This window comes from Rhea americana, unplaced genomic scaffold, assembly GCF_003343005.1.
Source record: "Rhea americana isolate MKP2758 unplaced genomic scaffold, rheAme1 scaffold_2, whole genome shotgun sequence".
In the NCBI taxonomy this organism is placed as follows: Eukaryota; Metazoa; Chordata; class Aves; order Rheiformes; family Rheidae; genus Rhea; species Rhea americana.
The window spans coordinates 5,245,117-5,259,221 of record NW_028186149.1 but is presented as its reverse complement, the minus strand read 5'-3'; the positions used below and the strand labels follow the sequence as shown (position 1 = coordinate 5,259,221).

Below are 14,105 nucleotides of genomic sequence, written 5' to 3'. Positions count from 1 at the left end.
CCCGCGCAGCCGTTGGCCGTTGGCCGTTGGGCGCTGCTCGCCTCGCGCCGCGCCCGCCTCCCCGCGCCTCACGGCGCCCTGGCGAGGGCGGGCAGAGCGCGAGCCGACGGCGCGGCCTCGCCGGGCCCGGAGCCAGGCGGCTCCGCGCGAGCGCGACGCCCCGAGCAGCCTCACCGCGGCGGCTGCCCCTGTAAGTAAGCCCCGCTCGCGGAGCGAGCGTGCTGGCGGTGCGGGCTGGGGACAGCGGGGCAAGCGCTGGGGAGGCCACCGAGGGAGCGCCAGCCTTTCCCTCGCAGTACGGCCAGCCACTAGCACCCTTACTGCAGGCCGCTAGGTGCGTGAGCGAACAAAACCTAGGCAAACCCGTACGAGCATCCGAGCTCCACCACAGAATGTGCCGTTGAACTCAACGGAGGCCGAGATACTAAACGGATGCGTACCGGAGTGTGMGATACTAAACCTACCACGGTTCAGACGGCAGGATCACCCTGTGTATATGCTTCCGTTGTGGTTTCTCATAACCATTTACACAATGACTTAAATTAGAGAATCAAATGTAAGATCAGCTGTCCCAAACCTTTACTGAATAAAACATTACCACTACTTTTGGTAAGACAAATTAATTGCTGGAGCAGGCCTTAAATAGCTAATGAATCTTCMATGTCTAGAGAACACTGTCTTAACACACAGTATAGCTAAGGGCAGTGTTTTCATTCATCTCAGTTAAAATTTTCATAACATACTGGTTATGATGGTCTAGCCATCTGTCTGAAAAAGCTCTTGAGTTTAGATTTCTTTCTTTAAGCTTTATTGTCCAGTCTACCTATTTTGTTTTTAAGTATGGTTCTTCCTTTAGTAAAATATGAAAATATTTCTGGTGAATTTTGGGAACAGCGAATGGGAAAGCACTTAATTGAATGTTACCTGTCTTTCAACTTTTTCAGCCCTTTTTCATACCTYATTGTTGGTGAAATCTGCCATAGCTGCCCTCAGACTTGCCCAATTTATTTAGTATAAATTGTCTCTAACATAGGTATTTTTGGAAGAATAAATGAAACGTCCTTATCCTTTTGAAYGTAAGTTCTAAAGATCAAACTATTGTGTTTAGCCTGGAAAGTATTCTGTTCATTTTCACTATTATCTATTAGCATTGAGATGCTTCCAGAATTCTTTGGAACCTCAGAGAAGAGAAGAAAAAATTAAACAATGTCTAGTAATTAAAGAATTGCTGCTTAGTAATTATGTAATTAAATCATTTAGTTATTGCAATTTAGTAATTAAACAGTTATTAAACTATATCATCCTGCCAAAGTGTGAGAAAAAATACAGAAATAAATCCTGTTGATTTTTGGCAGAAAATGGAGAAAAGGAATGGAAAATAGAAAGAGGAGCTCATTTTGGACATAATAGGGAAAAGAACTCCGCCTATAAAATTTTAATTGTTAGATATAGTCCAGTTATTTGACCCATATGTGTTTTTAACTACACATTTACCTTCTCCAAAATCATTGCAGGTGTTTATGTTCTTTCTAAAATAAAGTATATACAGAGAGAATATTAAGGCTATGAAGTAAAGCGTGGAAAAACTGTGAAATGCCAGAGTTAAGATAGCTCTTCACCTTTAATCTATTCTCATTCTGCCTACATATCTGTAGGCATGCAGTTGTATACTCTCTGTTYTCCAAGATTTCTTGGAAAAAATCTGTTTGAATATCACATTTTTGCATCATCCTCCAAAGGCAAAGTAAGCTTACCAAGTGGGAATAGTAAGCATTCATAACTGTGGAACTCGCAAATGAATAAAGGCTAGTGAATAGACTTCAGAATAAAAAAAAWWAAAWWAAAWWAWWAAAAAAACCCTTTCCTAGGCTCCCCCGGTTATTTGATACGTATCTGTTGAAATCCTTGCAATGAGAAAGGCAGAGGCACATGCACCACACAAATTGATCCATACATTCTATAAGAGAAACCAGAATGATGGAAGACATGCAGTATTTCCAAACACAGTCCAAAAAATTGCAAATTTGGGGGAGACAATCCAGAATTAACTGCTATGAGGGAAGGCTGTATTATATGTAAAATAAGGTACTGATAAGGCAACAAGAGGTTTTAGTAGGACCATGCTTGAAAACTCAGAGGAACAAATGATACACTGTAAAAGTGAAACTTCTTAACAGAATTTAATTACAGAAGATGATTATATTTCCTGTAATTGGGCTCTGTGCACACACTGTTGGCTATGGAAATAAAACTGGATGTGAAACTTAACTTGTCTGAATTACTGCATTTGTGATCTGCTGGCCTGTCACTTAATTACCAAAGAGACATTCCTTTCCTTTCTGAGAGTTATTGACAGTAATCTCTCACCAGTTTCTATTTTTTGTGTCTGAAAGGCTTTGTTTGTGCCAGAGATCAATTGGTTGCAGTATTTTGCAATGGTCTAAAATGCTTCTATTCCTTGCTACAACATATATTAAAAAAAGAAACAAGTTATATTGTAAGCTAAAGACTTTGTTGCTAACATTGACTAACATGGATGTAGGCAACTAGACAGATACAATCAATTCCAGCAGTTTTTTAAGTTGTCAGTCCAATCAAAAAACAAAGTCTCTTAGCTATGTTGTCCTTTACTTCTCCACTGCCATTGTCTTTCTTCCCTTCAACAAAGATTACAATGATAGGTTCCTAGATTCCTAGATTCATCTTAACTGTAGGTTACCTAGGTTGTTTCTTTGATCTGCCCCTTCTGAGTGGCAGTTTTTTTAGTTCTGTTATTCAAATACAAACTGCTTGTTAAACTGTAATCTGATCTTTCTCAGTGCGCCCTTCCCCCACATCATCCTTCATCAATCATGGATGGATTACCAGACAACAGTCTCATTTTGACATGCCATACTGAAGTTTGTTGCAGAAATAGCAGAAACTGGTATCTGTTTTGCTCACAACGCCATAGAGTATAACTTATTTCCTTTTTTGACTCTTCTAACCTTGTGATGGAGGAAATAGTARGAAGAAGGAGTGCAGTAAGTAAGAAATGATGAATGCAATTATCTGCCTTATTTTGCATATCAACTAACAGTTGTTCATCTTGTTCTTATTTTCCTTATTGTGGTCAAGTATTTCAGGGCAAGAGCGTCAATCGTCTAACTATAAGGAATTTGAAAGTGAGATATACAAAGTGACAACAAATTGCAAACCAAAGCATGTCTTCTCAAGGAGTAATTGGTAACTGGATTGCTAGCTGATACCTTGCTGGATGAGACTGGAAGAAAGTAAGTTTTTGCATGAAGAATATGACTGAAGACGTTTTCTTTTAAGTTATGGTTGAAAGGATAATGATATAAAAAGCAGATAGAAGATTCTTATTCAAAAGTGTAGAGCAGGCATTTCTAAGATGACAGTCACTCTTGTCTCAATTGCTTCAGCTCAAGCGTGAAAAAAAAAAAAAACATACATTGATTTGCGGAAACTGGAAAAGAACTAATACAACAGATGTCTATTCTGTCACTGATTTCTGTAACCAAAAGGCCTAGTATAATGGTTCTTAAGATGATTATCCATTTTAATTTTACAGAAAAAAAAAGCTTGAGGCTGGGAAAGAAAAAAAAATCCTCATACACCTTATTTCAGTTGGCATGTCTTTAAACAATGTATCAATGCATGCAAAAGCTTGATGATTACTTTCCACACTGACACCATACTTTTTAATGAGTTGATCCTTTTAATCTTTAACCACAGCCATCATGTATTTAGCTGTGTAAAAGYGTAAAAGGCAAGCAGATTTCATCAAGGCTTTTAATAACATAGATAGTTTGGCTAGACTGCTTTATATTCATAGCATCATAGAATGGTAAGGTTGGAAGGAACCTCTGGAGATCATAGTCCAACCCTCAGCATAGCCCATATGGGGATTGAACCTGTGACCTTGGCATTAGCATCACCACACTCTAACCAACTGAGCTAAACCTGCCCCTRGATCTAGACCATCTTCCCAAATCAAGACCAAAGAGCTAGATACTAGAAACCCAGCAAGTTTTCTTGATTCTTTGGAAACCTTTATATGTAAAAACAGAAAGATGTGTGTTTAAGACATATAAGCCATCCTACTTTTTGTCACAAAATCATGAGATAAACTAGTCTTTCATTTTTCTATATTGACGGGTTAATTCCAAAAACCCTTAACCATTCCATTAAAAATGCACAAAATCAGTACATATTACGAATTGTATTATCTTTGGGTTAAGAATTTTCAAAGATGTACTTGGACTATTGCTATTGACATTCATTCTTAGGAAATTCATTTTATTACTGTATTGAACTAACCAATTTTACTAGATTGGACGAATCACCTCCCTGATGTCCTCCACAAAGAATGGAGGCGAATGGGAGACAGCCTCCTCTTCTTTCCTTATCTTCTCCCCCTCCCTGTGTCATAACTATTTTAACATTTTTTCATTTAATTCTGCTAACTTTTCAGTTCCTGCTAGGTCTACTTACTCTCTATTGTTCTAACTTTTCTGTAGTGTTCTCTTTAACTAAATTCCCAAAGACAAGAACCTTTTTATTTTCGTATGTCAGCAAGAAATGTATAGCAGAATGAAGAAGTCTTGTTTATTGGCATTGAAGTTGCAGGCTTGTTTAATATTATTTGTTATTCTTAGGGGTACTACACACATACAGCAACTACCAATCCACATGACATTACAATCAGAGCTGCTGCCAAGATTTTATTAGAATGGATAAGTTCAGATGGGAAGCCTGTAACAGTATGAATGCACAAACAGACACTAAAAGAACATCTGCAAAACAAACATTGTTCAACACATGTGTGATTTACTTGAGTATTCCATAAGGTCCATGCTTGTGAAACTGATTACATTTAGTCTGTTGAGGTTTGTTGTTACAGTATCATACCTTTAGGAATTTTGCACAAGTATAAACACTAAACAGTGATCTACTTGTTTATAAAATTATTTCATAATGTTTATTAGGCATATATTACTTGTTATATTTTCCTATATGAGGTGATGTGAAAAGTCTAACATGCATCCCTGAATAAAAGTGTTTCCAGTCTTTTAAACTGCCTCTATGCGTTAAGAGAGAAAAAAAAAATCTCTTTAACCATTTCCAAAATACCATCATGCAGSATAATAATAATTTTAAAAAATTAATATCAAGGAGAGTCAGAGTGTCCCTTTAGTGCACATCCATTTCTTCTGTAAACATTACTCACATTCATCAGGGCAGAACACATTCTAAATTGCTTGAAGTTAGGAGAACATGAGAAATGGCTGAATCAGATAAGATCAGTGAGAATGAAAATGGCTACAAACGGAGCCATTGTTACTACAAGTCCAGTCTGTGTATTTGGATGGAAGACAAAAATTTCTGATGGAAGAGAAAAATGTTTTGTGGAACAAGGAGAAGAAAAAGAAGGATTTTAGTTTCCAGATATTTTTCATGGTTACTATAGATTAATATTAAATTAATAGATTAACATTAAGAAATAGGCCTTCAATTCATTTAGTTTTCATTTAAGAAATTTATTCTASAAAAAGAATGCTATGGACATCAGCTTATCTACTGGAACTGCTCTTCCAGTTCTCACATCAGAGAAATAGGGAATACAACTTGTTTATTGGGTTCTTTTTATCACTCACCTCAAAACAAATCCAGTCCTAGATGTCTACCAGTGTACTCCACATGGTGAAGAAAATMCAAGGAGGTAACTACTTGATTTAGCCTTCGTGTCCACTTCTACTCAATTAAGTAATTCATCAGTAAAGAATACTGTTCCACTGGGTTGATGCCAGGCATTGTTACATTACTTGGCAGAAACCTTAGACAGCATGAAAAGTGGCTTAATACCAACTCAACATATGCTGCAGAGATTCTTATTGAAAAATGACCCTACTGGGTAAAATTTATGGTCATATTTTCTGCTAAAAAAAGGGGGGGATTGATGTAAATTTATTGAAGAAGTTGTCTATTGATAGTAATTATTGGGTCATACTGACAGTAACTACTATACTGCAAGAACCCTACTGCTAGATCAGTTACAGTCCAACTGTGTGCTCCCCCCTACACTCACACGTACGTAAATACACACATTTGATCTCACAATCCTTGTCAGAGGGAAAAAAGGTGTTGCCAAGTTATATTGCCAAGATACTCAAATACATGAAAATACTGTGAGCAAATATTCAGCAACGGATGCATTTGTCAGTATTTCTCCTATAATGGTTCCTTTTTCCACGACTTGTAAAAATCAATACACCTATTATACAAAGTATTAACTATTCTTCATATAGAGTTCCAAAAGCAAACCATATCTTRTTAGGCAGACAAAAAAGATAATTCCTTAAAACAAAAAACAAACAAACAAAAAAGAAGAAAGTGAGTAAAAAACCCTYATTAGTTCTAGAAGCAACACTTTTTGGGGGACGTTTTGGGTGCTCTTCAATGTCTTCATTCTGTTTAAGTATTTTAAGTGCATATCTGAATGGAGATTAAAAGATGAAAATACCTTCGCGGTGCTGGTTTACTCAACAGGCTTGAGTCATTCTGTCTGTCTCAGTGAACATTTATGTGAAACAAGACAAGAAGGTTTGTTCCGAAATCCCTACTAACCTAAGTGAGTGGATTTTCTCAAACACTAAAGGGAACTGAGCACAGGTCTCCTATACCCCGGGTGAGTGCACCAGTGCCTGAACTTTTGGATGATCACTTCCACTTTTGGTTATCACTTCCAACTTCCTTTTCTTGCTTACGGATCTAGCCAATCATGTCCTAGCATTTCATTTCCATGCTGCTCTGTTAAGTTTGGAACTGGCAAATTAAAATTTTGATATCTTTAGAACATTCTGTCTTTTTTTCAGGCAAAGTGAATAATTACCTTCCTTTAATTGCATTTTTGCCATTAAGATCATTCTCCAAAATATTAATATTTTCTCCTGAGTTTTAGAAAGTTCCTCTGTAGCACATGAATGTAGCACTTTAAAACGGTAGAATTATATCAATGTAAAAACCTGTTTTAAACAAAAGGTTGTGTAGGATTTTTTTGTGTCATAAACTTTCTGATCCACTGACTGCTATTTATAAAGCCTGAAACTGGCCAACATCCCTCATATCTATGCAGCTATTTCCTTTTGCCTTAATATTCAGCAGCACTGACTTGTTTATCTTTCCTTTAGGCTCCAGCATGTTGGGCGTATAATAGTTTCAGCAGGAATTACTATATTCCTTGAATGAAACTTCAGAAACCAAGTTGTGAGCAACAGCTCTAGAACAGTTAATGTTTCTTTGGCTTTCTGTGATCTCTAGGTCCGTGAATATTTGATCATTGACTAAAATTTAGCCAGTCTGTGATTCTCCAGCCAAATTAGAAAACAGAATGTATGCTACCTACTTGGACTGCATGTGTCTGGCACCCTAGATATGTTTGTACTTCAATCAAAATGCAAAGTCCGTCTGAATACCATGGTGATGCATAGTATATCAGTGTTAATATTGACTTTAGCACTGAAACAGACAAGGTATCCATTTGCTGTGTAGCTTCTCAGGTGAAAGTGTTCTAATCAGCCTGACTGAAAATCATATTTTGATGCAGAAATTTGGAGGAGAGGCCAAAAATTCATATGAAGAATATTATTTCTTTTTATCTCTAGTAATATTAACATGGCATTAAATTCAGTAGGAACTTCTTTAATAAACGGATTTTTTGTAAATGTCATTTCTTAAGATTAAACTTTCATTTGGCTTCTTAGAGGTATTTAGCCTGGTTTACTAAGGAGAGGAGATTTATGCAATCATAGCACATGTGTGCCTGTTTAATAGGTTTTGAGCACATAGGCTGATTTCAGACAAATTTGATAGAGGGGTGGCTACCTTTAAAGGAATTAAGATCCTCAAATTTTTATAAAAATAGTTGCTAGACAGAGAAGAGGAGCCCATACTTAGGGTTAGAATGCAGAAGATACTCATTTCATCCAGAAGACAGATCCGAGAAATGCTGTATCTGTGGCTTCCATCAAAGTTTACAAATTAGAACCAGATTTAATTTGTTGTGATATTCACAGAGCTGTTTTAAAAACGGGGCACCTCCTGGACTCTGAGGGCAAGGACAGCATTTGAGCAATTGAATTCTGAACTGGCTCCTACAACTAGAGTCCAAACAGTAGTCCATGCCATTCAAATACCTCTTTAGCATTTATTAACTGTTTAGTATAAACAGAAGAATTATTCTGCTGGCTTTGTTTTTGCATCCTACCAGTATTATTAACAAAATAGTAATGGTTTGACTCAAATCTCAAACTGGAATTCATAGCTTTGTTGCTTGACACAGCATATGGAAGGGAAAGGGGAGATACCATTCCTGTGCTATCTTCCCTTCAAGTTGGTTATCTTTGTTCTCTTTCCTTTTCTCCTTAACACCCCTAACTCCTGTTTCCTCTTAATATACCCTGTTACTACACTATCCTAGCTGCCAGTGTTGCGTAAGTGGATAAAACTTGTGAAAATATGCTTTAATTTCTCTCTTCAAATTTTGTGTCTGACCAATGTTGCTTTTCATGCTAACTAAAGTACAGATGATGTTCTCTGACATGGACTCACATCATGAGATGGAGCATCTACTGACTATACAGTGTAGTACTGCAGACTTAAATTTCAAACAGGAGAGAGCATGGGTGACTGAACTTTGATGCCTGCTTGTTGATCTTTGATTGATGGCATTATAGAGAAATTGGAATTTTCATATGACTGTTATAATTCATATTATTGCATTGGTACCAGCTGAAAATTCTTGTAGCACAGGAAAGAAATGCCATTCTTATGGCACAACAGTTTTAAAATAACTATTAATTGTATAAACAAACAGTATTAAATCATAAATGACAAAGCTGTGGCAATAAAATACCTCCTTGCAAATGACACAGGTAAGTAAAGGGTGCACAAGTTCCTTTGATGGGTCTTGGCTGTAACATTTGTAGTCTATAGATTTCTCTAACAAGCTTTTTTATGTTCCTGCAACAGACATTTCTAAGGTGAATTAATTTTCTTAATTTTGCTAATATACTAATGCAAGTCTATGCTCAGTAAAGAATAGTTTTTCTAGATCTTAAATATCTAGCAAAACACTAAAACACTAAACAATTTGTGATTTGTAATTAATTTTGTGGTAATAAATGTAAAATATATCAGATTAGTAGTTTTCTCTAACGTCCCACTTCTAGTATGTGGTTTCACTAGGAAACATTAACATTGAATCAGTCAACTGCTCTTGCTTTTCTTTGGAYGGGTGGAGTGGAGACTTTAAACTTTCACAATATACAGGTACCTATCTGAATTTGACAGCATTTTTTTAAATTACATTTTTTTCATATTTTCTAAGCTAGTGTGAACACTGTTTATATGCTTTACTACACGCTAGGATTACTTACCAGATCTTCCAGTCCCCCCAAATTATTATTTTTTAAGACTATGTAGAAGTCAGTGAAAAGCAGGTCATCCCCTTGAAGGTAGTTAGGCAGGCTAATATTTTACTTTTCAGAAAAAAAGATGAAACATCAGGAAACAGTGACATATGTGGAGCAGTGATACTTAAAGGTAGCTTTCTGTTCAGCATTATTATATTAGAGAGGATTTTCACATGCTGCTGAGACTTAAGTTATCTGCACTGAAGAAAAGTTACTTTTTATATGAATTATCTTCTTTAGATTACTCAAGTGAAATTCATTTATAAGTTTAGCAACACTTCTTGCTTCTATCAAGATATACTGTGTAGAGTAGGACTGCAACTTTCAGCCGGACAAAATCTAAGTTAGCTATAAAATGCCAATACCCTGATAAAAAAATATACAAAATACATCCGTGAAAAATTAGCCATAATTATRAACAGCCTCTAGTGGCTTGAGCTACAGGACTGTTCTTTTAATGCAGTGCAGTAGCAAAGCACTCACTTGGGAAATGTGGTATGCAGTTTCTTAGAGCAGTTTCTCAGACGAGTTTTCTATTTCATCTGCTAATTGAAATCTATTTGCGAAAGCAACCATGTTCATTCATACTGTTAACCGCTTAATGATACGGGAGGAGATACTTGCTCCTCTGTTATCATATAGTCATCTGTGTGTTTTAGAGTATTTTTCAACTTGGTATTATTTTGGAGAGGAATAAAATGTATCCATCTAATAAACTTATCCTTCTGAACATCGGGAATGTTTGAAGCAGTGCACTTCCAGATCTAATCCAGAGTCCGAAACAGACATTCTTGTGTATGCTGACAAAAGCTAGCTTCCTCACCATATTTCAATTCAGTGTTGTGCTACCTGGAGTATAAAATATCTATGAGAATATATTTATACATATTAATTATTTAGTTCACRTGTATCTTGAAAAAATAATTTCTACTGTAGCATATTATTTTAAATAAATTTTATCTGTATTAGAAAGCTTTCTGCAGTGTATTTTCCCTATACTTACTGCTTTGGCTATATTTCTGTTCAAGAATTGTACCTTAAAAGTGCTAACACTGTAACATATATGCTAAAATTATTCTAGACCCTTGAACAGTATCATAAATCAAAAGAGAGCTAAACTAGCTCAGTAATATTTCAGAAAAAACAGAAATTTGTTACTTCAAATGTCAGAAATGCATTGTCTCTATTGAGAGACATTAAATTCCACAAAAGGATATCTGTAGGACAGAAATTACTTCTATGTGGATCCACTGCCAGGATCGGGACCTTTGCCAGTCCTTGAGATAGGATCAGCTCTCCTGGGCACTTTTTACAGTTTTCAAAACAGTATTTTGGAAATAAATATGATGAACCAACCAGTTTTAKGTACCCTTTTGCACATATCAGTTGTGTTTGGGTATAAAACTGAATATTAATGGAACATTTATGGAATATTAACATATTTACAGAAACAGTAATAATATCARTAATCACTTTATTATCTGTGGCATTAACCAGGCCCTCTTCTTTTTGTACTTTTCAGGAGTAGTGAAAAATGTTTTGGAAATGGAAGAGATTACAACTATGAAAATACAAGTTAAATATGTGTGTCTAGACCAAGAAAAAAAAATCAAAGGTACTGTAAAAGTGAAAGGAAATTTGTTTTATTCCTTTACATTCCTTTACTTTTTAGGTTTGTTTGTTTGTTTGTTTGTTTGTTTGTTTGTTTAAGGAAGAAAACATTCTACTATTCACTGAGTAGAATTTTTAGAGCAGAATAGGGCAGAATAAAATAGAATTAGTTACCATTCTTTTTTAGCTAGTTATTTGAAACTATAGAAATCTTGGTTTGCTAGAATGTAGTCCTTGTTCTTACCTTTTTATTGGGAGAACTGGGAGTTRGAATAGGAAATAAGAGTGACTATTTCTGAGAAAATAAGAATCTTTGGGTTTTTGCCTAAGAACAGAACAGTTATATCCCAGTTATATGGTTTCAGGAGTATTCAAGGCTGAAAAAGATATGTTGAAAGAAGAAAACATGTTACGGTTGGTATGAGTTTGTATTTTAATAGTATCTGCCTTATGCAATTAGAAATAATTAACTATCAACTAAAATTAAAATAAAATAATAAAGTTAAGCTAAAGCATAGTGTTAATACGAATCTGTATTTGATGGTAATAYAGAATCTGAGTAATATGTTTTTTACAGATCTCAATCTGATTTAAGAAAACTATTCCAAGCCTAAACCACCATGGTTATTAAGCAGATTGCTATAGAGCTTTGGACTGAATATTTTTCCAACCAGAGAGACATAAACTCACTGCCTATATTTTATTTCCTAATACTGAATTTAAAAAGTACACATAGCCCAACATATTGACAGATTGACTGAAATTTATATTCCAAGTCCTTGCAAATTTAAGAACCATGTAATAAAGTAAAATCTATTTGAGTTCTTATTGAGGAAATTTATTGTATGGAAATATTTGTCTTCCAAATCAGCAACCTCACTTTTCCTGCAACTTGAACTGTAGAGATACCAAAAAAAAAATGGTATCAGATGCATATATTAAAGAGGATCCTGTCTGAAGACAAATGTGAGTGAAACAAGCAACTAAACTGAGCAACTAGGAATAAGGCAGATTCAGAATAAAGGTTGTTCTAATCACACCAGTATTATGTTTCCTTTTTATTTCTTTTATGAACTATTCATATATCAATGAAGGCTCAAAAAGCCTTTTTTAGTTTTTAGTTTTCCCTTTTAGTAATTCTTTTTAGGTATTTTTGTAACATTTCTGCTCTACTTATTTTTTTTCATTCCTGAACAAGTCAATCATATATATGTATCATATTGTAAGCCTAATTCCATTTCCTAATTCCTATTTGTTACAATCCATGCTAAGAATATTCTGCATCTGTTCTGCATACATTTTATGAAAAACAAAGATCTTATGGTAAACTTSATGCTGTCCTTTGAGAAATATTTTAATTCTTTCACCGTTTTTGAAGAAACCACCTCCCCAGTTCAAACATGATACCTGATTTCTGATTATTCTTGTTYTGCTGCATAAGCTTTATGGAAAAAACATACATTATAGGATTTTAAGGAAAGCTCTTTGAAAAATGTGTATTCCTTTTGACTAGTRGAAGGCTCAGATATTATCCTGGCCATGTGGCTGTCAGCTAGACTAAGTCTCAAAGTGATACTGAAGAACACAGTAAGGAAGAAGCATCTGAATTAATAAGTAGAAGGCTTTAAAAATGTCCTTAATGTGCTTTATATCTGCAGTGGCTGAGATACAGAAAAGTTGGAGATGGTGGAATGGAAGCTAAAGCACAGCAGATGATAGCTGATCTCAGATACACACTGACACAGGTAGGAAAAGATAGAGTTAAGATGAGAATTAGCTTCTCTAGCAGTAGTCCCAGATGGACCTATGTGATTTACAGAGCAATCAAAATTGCAGAAACCTTTGACTGACACCTTGCCACTCATCTGATCTTTGTCTCCACTGGAGCTGTGGTCAAGATAAACAACTAACTGACAGCAGAAAGGAAGGTGGGTSGTTTATTGTCAGTTAGGCAGTGCTCTTACTACATGAAATGCCCCATGTATTTCACTTCGGTCCAGCAACTCACAGATAATTTCATTTCATCCTCTATTATATCACTATATAATAAGTTTTATTTATTCTTAATGCAACCTCCCGCTATGGTTGATGTTTAATTGTTTCGTTGTCATATGGGTTACTTTCACCTCATCTGTAGTCCTAAAAAGAAAATCAGACTTTATCATGATGTTTTGTGCAGCTGTTCTATTTTGGTATCTTGCATATTTCAAAATCCCACATTTATTTATTGTATTTCTGAAGTGACCCTCAAACTTTTATTTGAACCATTGTAAATATACTGCTAACCTAAAATTAGCTCTTTCAGCCTTACTTTCAGTGGAAAAAGGTCCTTTTAGGAGCCATAGATTGCTTGTCTTTCCTGTAAACCTTTATTTTTCTCTTTAACACCCTGTTCTACTCATGTCTGGATTTCCCTTTTCCAAATCACTAGTTTCAAGTGAGTACCTGGGAAGCATTCCACCCATGTGTTCTTGCACTGACTATCAGATGTTATATTGGTCACCTTTCAATGACTTATCACATGAACAAAATATCCCAGTACATGGTTCTCTCAGAAACTCTTATAATGTTCTTCATACTCTCATTGCTCAGTTGTGTTTTGTACCATGCCATTTCAAATTAGTATATTATCTTCTTTATACAATCATTCTGTGTTGGCAGAGTCTGACCTTTCTCAAAAAGCACTAGAAATAAATTTGTTAATTTTTTTTCTTCCCGTTAACGATCATTAGTAGATTATTGGTAGCTAGAATCTAAATAGTCTTTTCAATTTCAGGATTTGTCAAACTGATCATTTAGTAGCAGTATATCCTTCAACAGTACTTGGACTAACAAATAGAAAATGGAGAAAGCCTTTTTTCACTGATATATTCAGTACTGTGTTCATGTATAATAATCTAGGAAGACTATATTGAGATTTGGAGAATAACACTTGCAGACCTATGACAGCTTTAGGAATTCAGTTCCATCTGGATGCTCTACTAGAGTCCCTTTGCTACAGGTACATTATATATTTTA

General features: G+C 35.4%; 1 long non-coding RNA gene across 2 annotated transcripts in view; it reads left to right on the top strand.

Moving 5' to 3' along the window:
- Positions 1-58: 58 nt before the first annotated feature.
- LOC146596627 (uncharacterized) overlaps positions 59-14,105 on the top strand; it is a 32,404-nt gene continuing 18,357 nt past the window's right edge. For both annotated transcript variants that reach the window (XR_014895692.1, XR_014895693.1), the window contains exons 1-4: positions 59-190; positions 3,118-3,272; positions 10,999-11,091; positions 12,746-12,832. This is a non-coding gene — a long non-coding RNA (uncharacterized LOC146596627). The remainder of the gene's footprint in view (positions 191-3,117; positions 3,273-10,998; positions 11,092-12,745; positions 12,833-14,105) is intronic.